Below are 13337 nucleotides of genomic sequence, written 5' to 3' on the forward strand. Positions count from 1 at the left end.
AAGTGCTCTACCAACTTTTTTTTTTTAATCTCATTTTGTTCGTTGTGTCTGCTCGGGGCGGACGTGGTAAGACATCCGTTTAGGTGCGTTGATGATCGATTAACTCAGGTTTTTTGTTACAGAGGGCACGTAACCCTCTGACCGAGCACGCTGAGCTACCGTGCCGGCCTAACCCAAGCACGACTCACGCCCCGTCCTCACAGCTTTACTTCTGCCAGTACCTCGTCTCCTACCTTCCAAATTTTACAGAAGCTCTTTTAAATTGTGTGACTTCGGTGTTAGACAGCAGCTCCCTTTCGTTTATTCAGTCACCAGATACATTTCTATGGAAATAAATATGATTTACCTTCTTCTAAAGAAATATTTAGTGAGTGAACAGTTAACTGTCCAGAAGTATTATATCCTTACGTAAATCACAAATAAAACGTTGTTATGGTTTAAATGTATTTATCGGTGTAATTTAGGCAAACTGTTTTTCAGTTGCTGTCTTCATGGTAGTTAATTGGAGCATCGTTTCACCATAGAGTCCAGTCGTTTCGTCTACTGATACGACTGTTGCGGCATCGGCAACTGCTGATGATTCTCTGATTTTTCTTCTGGTCACTCGGAAACGTCGATGAGAAACTGAATTATGGTCGTCATCGAAGTACAGAATAGCCGACAACGAGGCTATTCTCGCTGCTACATTCGTACGATGGTGGCAGCGGTTGGAAAATCTCAACAGCGCGCACTACATCACGATCATTTTACGTCATTGGCGCCAACGAGGCAATAAATCCGGCGACATACGAATCGGGCGCGTTTGCTTGCTGACAGTCCGGATGCGATAGACGCGGCGCTAATGCCGTCAGCGGGCGACGACCGAGGCCATGATGCACGGCGCTCAAACACGATAACCGGGATAAATGGCGGACGCCGGCCGGCTTCCGATAAACTGCGCGACGAATCGCGCACGGCGGCTGAGCGGCGGGGCTGACATTAGCAGACGGCTGGAGGCAGCCGCCGACGCAGGCGCGGCCGCTGGCGGATTAGCGAGCGCGGCCGCCGCTGTGGCACGGGCCCCAGTCCGCTGCGCCCGTGCTACCTCAACAGGTCTGGTCTCTCTCTCCACGTCTGTACACGACTCTGCACAACATGTAATCTAAAACAAGATACCAAAATAACGTTCCACGAAGGAATTATCCAAATCAGAAGGAAATCTGTTTGTGTGACTAACTTGTATGGCTCAAATGGCTCTGAGCACTATGGAACTTGACATCTGAGGTCATCATTCCCCTAGACTCCGAACTACTTAAACCTAACTAACCTAAGGACATCACACATCCTGCCCGAGGCAGGATTCGAACCTGCGACCATAGCAGTCGTGCGGTTCCAGACTGAAGCGCCTAGAAGCGCTCGGCCACAACGGCCTGCACTTGTACAGACAAATAAATGATTAAAATTTCAGAAATATTGGATAATTTATTCGAGAGAAAGAACTTCACAATCTGAGCAAGTTAAAGAAGCTTTGGTCCACCTGATGCCCTTGTGCAATCAGTTATTCGGCTTGGTATTTTTGTTGGTTGCCCTGCTTTGGGATATCGTGCCAAATTATACGCAATTGGAGAGTTAGTTCGCCAAAATACCGAGCTGCATGGAGGGCCCAAATCATAATAATCAAAACGTCCTGGATGGAGGAAAGATCAGAGACCTTGCCGGTAAGCACGAAGACAAGCTGTAGACACTCTGTTGGGTCGTATGTTGGGTAACAGTCAGTTTGGTATCCCACCCTGTCTGAGACGTCTCCTGATACCTCTTTGCTGTCGTCAGAGCCTGTAATCTCATGCAGTGGAGTAGCATTGTCTTAAGTGACGAACCCCGCATCGAAATGAGCCCAGATGACCGTCGAGGACATGACTGGATTCGCCCCAGACATCGATGGGACAGCAGTCTGACTGTCGCCCCCCTACACTGCCGGACAACCAGGAGTGATGGTCTGTTGTGCCATTTCAGTTCATAGCAACACCTCTTTGGTTGTCACCCACGGCATCGTTACAGCACAGCGCTTCGTCGACGATATTCTGCAGACCATTTTGTTGCCCTTCATGGCAAACCATTCTGGGCTTACATTTAAGCAAGATAATGTCTTGCGCATGGCGAGATGCTCTACTGCTTCTCTTGGTGATTGACAAACCCTACCTCGGCCAGCAAGCTCACTGAATCTCTCCCCAATTGAAACCCAATTGAAAACAATCGAAGCATTATAGACAGGTCCCCAAACCAACCAGGGATTTTAACAATATAACGCACCAGTTGGACAGAATTTGGCACCTTATCCCACAGAACGACATGCAGTAACTCTATCAATGAATGACAAGCCAAATAACTGTTTGCATATGAGCCAGAGTGATGGACCAACACGTTACAGACTTGCTCAATTAGTGACACTCTTTCACTTAAATAAATTATCCTTTTTTTCTCTACATGTACCTCACGTGTACCACTTCCCGCCCCATTCAGATATTCCTTCGTGCTGCATCGGCACTTTTGACTTAGAGTTTGCTACAACACATGTGATTTATTGCGCTGTGGTGTGTACTGACGCACATAGTGATCATTGGGATTTGCAATATACACTGATGGCCATTGTTACTGGATTATTCGGAAATAAAGCAAGTACCTTTATTTTAATTATTATGTGTACACACCTGTGAGTTAGTCTCAACTATCGCTACTTGGCACTACTTCGTTCTCTAGCCACTAACTTCTTTGGCCATTACTTTGCAGTCACATTTGTGGGCGCTGAAATGTGTACTTGGAGAGAAAGCTTCGCCCCCTCCTGGCTATTCAGGTGGGCCCCGATACAGTTTGAGTCTCTCTTGCTGGGGGAGTGGTTAGCAGTTTTCATGGAAGCCAGGCTGTCGACCGCTCTGCTGCCACTGTGTGAAGACGACAGGCCGATCAATGTACTTGACAGTGAACACTACGCCCGCGTTGCAAACCCTGGAGATAATACTAGCACTTCGCTTTTCTTGACTAACTTCAAAGGTGCAGAAAGAGCAGTGCCATTTAGCTAGCGCGGGAGTGTGGATTCCGTTTCGATCCAAAAGTATGGTTTATCTAAAGAGATTACGTCATATGTAATTCTGCCGGTTTTGGTGGCCTTCTCACTGTAGTTAAAATCGTCTGGTTTATTAGGCCGCGTCATATTTCTACTAAAACGATCGACGTTTCGACCCCTCTGCTAGGATCTTCCTCACGATCTTCTGGTGTCCACTACTGCTCGAACACTCTAGTAGTAGTGGACAAAGGAGATCCTGAGGAAGATCCCAGCAGAAGGGTCGAAACGTCAATCATTTTAGTATAAATATGAAGCGGCCTAATAACCCAGAAGATTTTAACTAGAGATGGCGTCATGCCACTGAACATGTGGCGCGCACGAGCCCACCAGACTAGTACTGCTTCAGTCCAGTGCTACCCTCGATATGGTGAAATATGGATCTTGTCTGCAAAAAGTTGGATGATTGCTGTCCTTTACCCGAATTTTCGTAAATTTTGCCACATTGCCCGTGTTTAACAATATAATATTTCCACCTATGATAACCTCATGACGCCTACCTTCCAGAGGGAGATATCTCGTTTTAGAAAAATTTAGTGGTAGTCTAACCTTATTGTATCTTTCTACGATTTTCATCATCATTTACTTTGTATCGCAGCCATCTGCAGCCAATATTACATGCGAACATCAAATTTGGTAGGTAAGCCTCCATCCGCACCTAGGCACATTCCTCCAGTTCTCATCCATTCTTCAAGAACTTCGTTCAATTTATGCAGTGTAGGTGTTATGCAACACCCTTGTATAAAGTCTTTGGTTGCTCGCATTACTCATGAACTTTTTTTTCCTATTGTAATTATTGTCTTGTAAACTTTTATAAGGGCAGTAGTACATATCTTCTTTACTGTGCTTTTGTCAGGATACTGACATAGATTTTTGTTGGGTCAATTTCACATACTTTTTTGTAACTCTATGAAAATCGCATGCGTACCTCTTTCCCTGGCTCTTCTTTTCTCAGTTGTCTCTTTTATAGTGTATCGTACCTGCAACAAATAAAGCCTATGTTCGTCTGTGAAGATGGACTCGATAAGCTACCTGACCTATCAATAGTCGAAGTCTAAGCTGCATAACACTGTGTGTGTGTGTGTGTGTGTGTGTGTGTGTGTGTGTGTGTGTGTGTGTGTGTGTGTGTGTGTGTGTGTTGTATGATTGTCAGTTTTACTGACATTTAAGACCTTAACAGATCGTTACATGAAAGACTTTAAACTAACATTCGGATAAGCTATCTGACTGTGTATATGAATAAGAACTTACAAGAGATACAGAATACATATTGTACATATTTTGCAACCAACCTGTTTCTACGGGTTATTACGTTATTATTGGGAATGTAAATACTTATTGCTTGGGAAGTTAACGTGAGAAGATTAGGGTCGCCACCGACTTTAACCATACAACTAACCGAAGGTTTGGCCAAGTCTGAAAATAAATTAATTTGATCACAGACCAAAAACTCACAAAAATGCATACGTTGTGATGTCGCTCATAGCGGATACAATGTAATTAATAGTATTGCCCTCGCATTGTTCACGACAATCAAACATTTAAAATAAAATAGAAAATGCATGAACACTGCATAAGATCAGCTCCCAGAACACACCTGAAAATATGACTTCATCTAAAGCACTTGTTTTAAAATAATAAAGGAAACTAATCACTGGACCTGTGCGTAAGGAAACGCGTTGGATGTGCTAACGGGAAAGCCATGAGGTGAGTGGCTTTGGTGCAAAAACGTAACTTCGGAACACAAGAGGAAATTGTGGATAAAATCATTTATTCCTAAGACATTAAAGAAAAGCATCGATACATTCACCGTTCTAATCTACTCTTAAAATCATTGGTGTGAATCATTCATACCACTGCTGTTGCTTGATCGCAATAACTCGTAAAGCGGTACACGTTTCGCAGTACACCCGCATGCCCACATAGTTTGTGGAGACATATTTCGTAGGTATCGTGTCCAAGTTGCAACAATATCACATCACACAATCATGAGCGGTTAAAGTTCTTTAAAACAAGCATGAGACCGGACAGTTAGTGACGACGGTAGCCCAACAAAACTTTAATGTTCAACCACGTGGTCGGCTCCCCACGGACGAAAGATACATTAAGCAAGGAAAATTTACCAGAAGGCAAAGCTATTAATATTCAGAAAAATGAAAGCTTATACAGGCACAGCTGAAGGCAGACAGACATTCATACAGAAGCGAGTGCTCACTTCTTATCGACACCTTTGTGTGGCGCTCTTCCGGTGGATCCAAGTCTGCTATAGAAATTTACTAATTGAAACATCTGCCAAAGTTTTGCATTACTTGCTGCGACAAGGCAAAGCAATCTTTCAGAGTTGAAAAGCGAGACCAAAAGCCAACAGCTCTCCCCTCGCCAAGTAACAACGCGCCACGCGGTCAGTCTAACTCACCCTTCTTCGACTGGAGCACAGCTGTGGACGCTTCCCGTACCGGCGGCCAGCCACCGCCACGCTCCGCGTGGCCCGGAAAACCCAAAGATGCCATTTCCGCCACCAACGTAACGCAGGTGGATTTCTCACAAGTAGCGAAAACCTCTTTGCCTACTTGACCACTACGAGAGTTAGCTATTCTGTACAACTAACTCCTGCTAAATCTGTACGACTATCGCAGACTTTCTGGAGCAGACTACGCCACCGTCTAGCAACGTGACACACAACCACATTCATTCAATCACACCGCAGTGATAATTGTGAGAAAAGAGAAAGAAGAAAGGAAAGAGAAATAATAGTGAAAATGGGCTACCGGACTAATGAAAGGTGGCTACAGGACCCTTTCAATGTCCCGTTAAAATTCTTAAAGAAGATGGAATTCAAGGTAAAATATACAAGCATAGCGTAAAGCGCAATTACAGGGTTAGGCTCGTGATTGTTAGTCCGTGTTTGCAACAATCCCATGTTTTGCTTTTCATTTAAAGAAGCCTCCTTATCCTCCAAATAACAATAATTATTGTACACATGTAATTCATAAATATGTTGTGGTTATTAAATATTAATGTAACTTTGAAATAATTTGTTAATCTGGCACTCAGCCATTGATACTTATAAGGTCATTGTAAGGCATTTCGCCATTATTAGTACTTGTCGAACTATTATTGGTCATGATGATTTCTGAAGTTTATAAATAGACTTAAAATATGAAATCGCTACTTATAAGTTATTTAGCAGTTAACAGGACCTCACCAAATTCCTTTTCATTAAATTTATTCTTAGTAACAATCAGCTTTAGCCGCTGCTGCTGCATGGTGCTGTGAATTGCTGTAAAGCACTGCCGGCCGAAGTGGCCGTGCGGTTAAAGGCGCTGCAGTCTGGAACCGCAAGACCGCTACGGTCGCAGGTTCGAATCCTGCCTCGGGCATGGATGTTTGTGATGTCCTTAGGTTAGTTAGGTTTAACTAGTTCTAAGTTCTAGGGGACTAATGACCTCAGCAGTTGAGTCCCATAGTGCTCAGAGCCATTTTTTTTTTGTAAAGCACTTGGAAGTAGCAGGCATTTAAAGAGGTGAGTGAAACATACGCACACGCACACGCACACGCACACGCACACGCACACGCACACGCACACGCACACGCACACGCACACACACACACACACATCACATGATGTCATAAACTCTAATCCAGTAGTCTAGAATGAAATTTTCACCTTACAGTGGAGTGTGCGCTGATATGAAACTTCGTGGCTGATTAAAACTGTCTGCCGGACCGAGACTCGAACTCGGGACCTTTGCCTTTCGCGGGCAAGTGCTCTACCAACTGAGCTACCCAAGCACGACTGACGCCCGTCCTCACGGCTTTAATTCTGCGAGTACCTCGTCTCCTAATCCAGTAAATTCCGTTGCACAATACGGATTCTGTATCACTCGTAAATTCTTATTCAGATACGTTAATCCAATTGTTAGCTTTAAGTTTATCATGTAACGATCTATCCAGGGCTTAAATGACATTCAAACTTACACTCTTACAACACGCACACAGTGTTCCGCAGGTTATAGTCGGATTACTGATAGCTCAGCCTGCTTATCAAGTCCATTTTCACAGACGAACAAAAGCTTTATTTGCTGTAGATGCGTTACAATATTAAATATACTATGTATGCAAGATCGGTCAGCGGTAAATCCACTTCGCTTTTCTCCTATTAAGATATCATTTCCAAAACTTTTAGTTCGACCACTCTCAATTCCAGTGATTCGGCTATGCTAATGCCCCTACGGTTGTTGCAATCTTTTTTTGTTCTACTTTGAATAGCAACAGAAGTCAAACCAGCGTAACATTGGGTTGTGCCATGAAATTTAAGGTACTCTGGAATTTGCCAGGTAGAAATTCATAGTGACATTCATCTGACTCACTGAAACCCCAAACTGAAATTATAACGTGCGAATATTGTCAAAATCTGCCGTGGAAATTTAAGATACTCTTGAAGCACCCGGGAAGAAAGAAATCATAAGACGCAGATATTATTAAAACCTAGCTCTCCTTCGTAGTAACCACAAACCGATAAATTGACAAGAGAATGTTTCACAATCATTCCTGAGAACAGCTGATGTATTACATTAAAATCAAAATTGTATAATGTTCTCCATACTATAAATTCCGAAGCCTACCTCCAACCCCCCATCCCCCCCCGGCCCTTCCCATCTTAAAATTTATAAATTGCCGAAAGTGACTCTGTCGTAACATAACCAACTATAACCTCATTTTTTGTTACTAAAACTTCTATTAAAGAATGCTTACAACTACATACATAAGATACCAATGTAAAAGACTGATTTACTTACCGTATCATTGATGAGTCGATACGTCAAGCAGGATGCCATAGACGTGTCTCTGACTGAGAACATTTCCAGACATGCCATGCATCCAACTGATCTAGAACAAGTAGTCCTTCACCGGTAATACAGAGACCTTTGTCCTCCCAGTTCTCTTTTCCAACAGGGCAGATCGCAGACTCATACAGAAGATCTCATACGAAACGTTCTCAGTACGGCACTTCACTATAGCATCTCACTTGCGGTGTCGTTAACAGAGCTTCAGAAACCGTGAATTTTTCCAACGCTACTCCACGGGACAGTATTCTGAAGACCAAGTGATAACAGGATGCTCATCAACACAGCTCGTATCAACCGCTAGCCACAACCAAAAGTAGCCATAATAGTTCCAATTCACCTTCATATTACTTTTCCAAAATTCACGTATCATATGAGATCACACAATTTAGGTTCTGTAACAGAACATGAGCAACGCTCAACGGCTTACGGCACCCCATCACCATTGTGCTTACCCCAGTCTGAAGTCATTCCTCAAAGCGCGGCGAACTCCCTTTCTGCTGTTGTCACTCGGTGGCCTCTTTCCCCACTGCCCCGCCATTTCGGAGCTCAGTGCCGGATGGAAAAGACACTAGACACTAATCTAACCCCAGTCGATTCGCAGGGCCTTGGCAACCGGTACAGGGTCGAACTGGGCTTCAATGATAAATACATGATCGTCATTCCATTTCGTTTCTGTAATGGTGATAATTACGGGCTCTTAATTCAGTTAGGAAGGAAAACGGGAAGAACTGGACCAGTGGGGATTTTACACTCTTCATTCAATGGTCGAACACAAATCTACATATTTTACGCAGTTTCAATCACGTAGCAACCAATTAAGCTTTAATTAATTTTTAAATTAATTAAAAGGCCAAGAAATGAGAAACTCATTTGAAATTCAATGCCAGTTTAAATAATTTATGGAAAATTTAACGTTAACTGTCAACCAAGCTGACTTAATATTCTTTAACGTAACTTACGCCCCACATAAGACACAACATCTAATAAGGCTAATGCCATACTAAACACAGACGTAAATCCAAGCAACAGTACCAGAACGGCCTTCATTACAAAATGGCGAGAATAAAACACTATTTAAACTTGACTGATTTAAAAACCTAAAACCATACTTAAAACAATGAAAAACAATTTAACACCAATATTTAGGCAAGATAATTTTAAAGCTAGAAGAACATATCAATTGAAGATTTAACTCAATTTCCAGTAATACAAGAATAATTAAGTTACAGTAGATTAAGGTATACGTTGGGCTCCCAACACACGTCAATATTTGCTTAAGGCGAAGGCAACAAGCTAACAGATACAAATTCAGAATTATTCCAAAAATAAATTAAACTTGAAGAGGAACATTAAGTAGTAGGGCCGCGGATGGGGGAAACAGCGCGAAAGACACACAGCAGCTCGAGCTGCCGAGTGTATGCACTCCAAATGACGTAAACAGCCGACCAAGCAAGCCGACGAGGCATGAGAAAGTGGGGCCCGATCCTAGCTAACACGCACCAGCAGTGGAGTACAAGAGATTATTAACGACCGTTTCCTGCAGCAAAAATACTTTTAATTAGACAGAATTCAAACACACAGCCACGCATCAAATAAATAACTCTTAGCCAAAAATTAATTAATCTGAGCTCTTACCAAAAAACATGTCATCTTGACTGCCTCTTAACGAGTTAACCTAAAGATTTAAGAAAACAGCTACAAATATTGTAAATAAATAATTTCAGCAGTAAGACGGTAATATCAGAAAAACTTTCCTTTCTAGCAAAGCATTAAAGCAGCTGCAAGGACATTCGCACGACATTCAAAGCTCTTCAGTACACACATTAACCCATAGCGGTTCGGAGAAAACAAGTGCGTCCTGTAACAGACTAAAATTTGTCTGAGCCACATAGATAGAACAGACGCACCACACAATTTCTTAGACAGCATAGGCCTTTAGTATTAGCTTCAAAGAACCCAGAACAAAAGCAAAGTACAAATAGGCCAATAAAGCAGCAAAACAGACACACATTCTGACATGAACATTAATCATCCGTGGTAATTGGTAATACTTAACTTTCACTCCACCTCCAATCATTTACTTAAAAAATCAAAACAATGAAGGGGAGGCGGAGAGGAACAGGTAAAGCATATACTAATGCACAACGCCAAAACTTAGAATAATCTTTCTTCTCGAACACGGCGCTTTATACTGGCTAAAGGTTAACAAGCACCACGGACTCAAAGGTTTAACACACAAAACAAATTATAATGAGATATCAGTCAATGAATCAGTTTAAAATGTCTACCAGATCTTGCAACCACGTTGTCTTTCAAGTACTATGGAGACCCGGAAGTTCATACCCACCAGGCAGAAGGAAGACAGACTAAAATGACAGTGAACACTGCCCTGACAGCTCGGAACCTTTCTGATAAATCACAGCACAAGCCATGTCGGTACTCGGTAAACTACACGGGGTATCATGACCCCAAATATGTAACTCGCCAACAGTTAACACTACGGGAAAGAGGCCCCACGGTAAGATGTTTCGTTCCTCAGCCCATACTGTCCACCGAACCGGTCACCACGCCCGGAAAACACACACACACACACACACACACACACACACACACACACACCAGAGTTCACTGCGCACCAACGGTAACATGTTAGTCAAAGATCTCACAAACAGTGCTATCGAAACGTTGCGAGAAAACCGCCACAGCTCTATTTTGACTCTATGCTAGAGTTCATCAATGACTGTGGCTGACGAGTAATGATGACCCAGTCTCATGAGAGTCAATGACCAAATGTTTTCAGTGGGAAAGGGATCTGGACGACGTGTTGTTCAGGCTAACAGTCGCACACCACCTGTAAGGAAGCAAGTCAGAAAAACACTGGTAACATGTAATCTTCTCTTATCTTGTTCAAGATAACGTTATACACAACCTCGAAGACATAGCATAGCATAGCAATCGACATCAATACGTCAGAATAGTAACAGTTCCTGTCCTAATCACCTGCTATGCGAACCAGAGGTGATTGCATTGTGTATGCAGTGACACCCCACACCACCACATGAGATGTTGGGCCCTATGACAATGACGTATGTTATCTGGCAACCTTCGTTCACAACAGCACTTTGTGTCACCGGGTATCACTGGGGTCACATAGATACAAAATAATTGACATCAGATAAATTGGCTGTATTTTGATTATATTTATTGGAGCGAAAAGTGAAAATTTGAACCAAGGTCCAGATTCCAACGCCATCTGCATGGGATGCAGGAGCTCCCGTTTCGTTCGATGCGGAGGGGCTACTCCGGTACAGTGCATCTGCAATGTTCCTTGAGTTTAGGTTGAGTACGAAGTGGGCTGAGGCATGAATGAGATTTTGAGTTGAGGAAGGAGGCTGCTAGGATAGTCGATGCACTCGTGCGAAGCCAGTCTACTAGGGTGACGTAGTAGTTAGTGCATATGCCTAGTGAGCAAAAGACCAGGATTCTTATTACAAATTTGGTGCAAATTGTAATTTGTCAGCCGGGCGGAGTGGCCGTGCGGTTCTAGGCGCTACAGTCTGGAACCGAGCGACCGCTACGGTCGCAGGTTCGAATCCTGCCTCGGGCATGGATGTGTGTGATGTCCTTAGGTTGGTTAGGTTTAATTAGTTCTCAGTTCTAGGCGACTGATGACCTCAGAAGTTAAGTCGCATAGTGCTCAGAGCCATTTTGTAATTTGTCGCTTCAGCCAGCATACATACAACATAGATATCTGAGGCTTGAAAGGTATGAGGAACCATACAGCTTCATTTGATTAAAGCAACTAAGCCTGGATTTCAGCATGGATCGTCGGTTTCGTTCGATACTGAGGTGCTATTCCAGTACAGTTGAAGAACTTCTACAATGCTGTTCTAATTTAGGAGTAATACCAAACAGACTGAAGCATGAATGGAAATTTGGAATTAGGAGGGTGGTGTGGTAGGCTAGTGCGTGCAGTTGTGCAAAGCCACTGTGCCAGGGTCGCGTAGTGTTTAGTGCACTGCCTAGTGAACAGGAGACCTGAGTTCGAACCCTGACCTTAGTTCAAATTTTGATTCGTCGCTTCAGTCTGCACTAACACAACATAACGTTGTTCAACATTAGAGTAATATCTCTATTTTCATAAATATTTGATCAAGTAATAAAAAGAAATTTAGAATGGGGTCGTATTGACCCCAGTTGTACTCTGTGCAAGAACGGTGAATAAGTTTTAATGTGCTGTAAACATAAAATTTAACAAAGTACCATTGAATACAATTGAATCAAAGACAGAGATACATATTGTTTGAAAAGAAATAGCTTTGAAAACAAGGGAGATACGATTTTCCAATGTGCTTATAGGGTCATATTGCCTAGTGATAACACCAGTTCCCATCGGATCACCGAAGCTAAGGGCTGTCGGGCTTGGCTAACATTTGGATGGGCACTCTGGGTGCACTCAGACCTTGTGAAGCCAATTGAGGAGTTACTTGGCTGAGAAGCAGCAGCTCCAGTCACTGAAACTGACAATGGACTGGAGAGCGGTGAGCTGGCGATGTGTCCCTCCATAACCGCATCCAGTGGTGCCTATCGCCTGAGGATGACACGGTGGTTGGTCGGTACCGTTGGGCCTTAAAGGTCGTTCGGAACTTTTATGGGGTCGTATTGACACAAGTGGTACTAGGAAGAGTACAAAAGCTGCTCGTGCATCAAACCCACAATGGGCAGAAAAATGAGCGGGATATAACGTTTTCGTGACAGCAGATGTTTCCTACAACAAATGGTTCAAATGGCTCTGAGCACTATGGGACTTACGATCTGAGGTCATCAGTCCGCTAGAACTTCGAACTGTTTAAACCTAAATAACCTAAGAACATCACACACATCCATGCCCGAGACAGGATTCGCACCTGCAACAGTAGCAGGCGCGCGGTTCCGGACTGAAGCGCCTAGAACCGCTCGGCCACACCGGCCGAATTTTCCTATAACAGCTGCTCAATATGAAATTCCTCATTCTATTTTCATATATGTTAGATACAAGAAACAAACAAACAATTTAAAGTGGGGGTCATTCCGACCCCTGCAGAAACCACGAATCAATTTAGTGTGTTCCAAATATAAAAATGAACGAATCATCAGTGGATGCAACTGACTTACAGGGAGAAAGTCACAAATCTTGAAAATAATAGTTTTGAAAGAATGGAGATATTTACATTGACGGAAAAAATGGCAACACCAAGAAGGAGTAGTGACAAATAAACGAAAGTTGGCGCGATTTTCTACATTCGAAAGATAATGTCTATTCAAATTTCGTGCTAGGCACATAAGAGTGGCGCTAGTGGCGCGACACCTATGTTGCAAAGCAGATTTGCCTTAAATACACGCTGTAACGG

General features: G+C 43.1%; 1 non-coding gene across 1 annotated transcript; it reads right to left on the reverse strand.

Annotated features, from left to right (window-relative positions):
* Positions 1 to 6815: 6815 nt before the first annotated feature.
* Positions 6816 to 6890, reverse strand: Trnas-cga (transfer RNA serine (anticodon CGA)). Its single transcript has one exon. It is a non-coding gene; the product is annotated as a tRNA-Ser (tRNA).
* Positions 6891 to 13337: the final 6447 nt, after the last annotated feature.

The sequence above is a fragment of the Schistocerca nitens genome, chromosome 7 (assembly GCF_023898315.1).
Source record: "Schistocerca nitens isolate TAMUIC-IGC-003100 chromosome 7, iqSchNite1.1, whole genome shotgun sequence".
Classification (NCBI taxonomy): Eukaryota; Metazoa; Arthropoda; class Insecta; order Orthoptera; family Acrididae; genus Schistocerca; species Schistocerca nitens.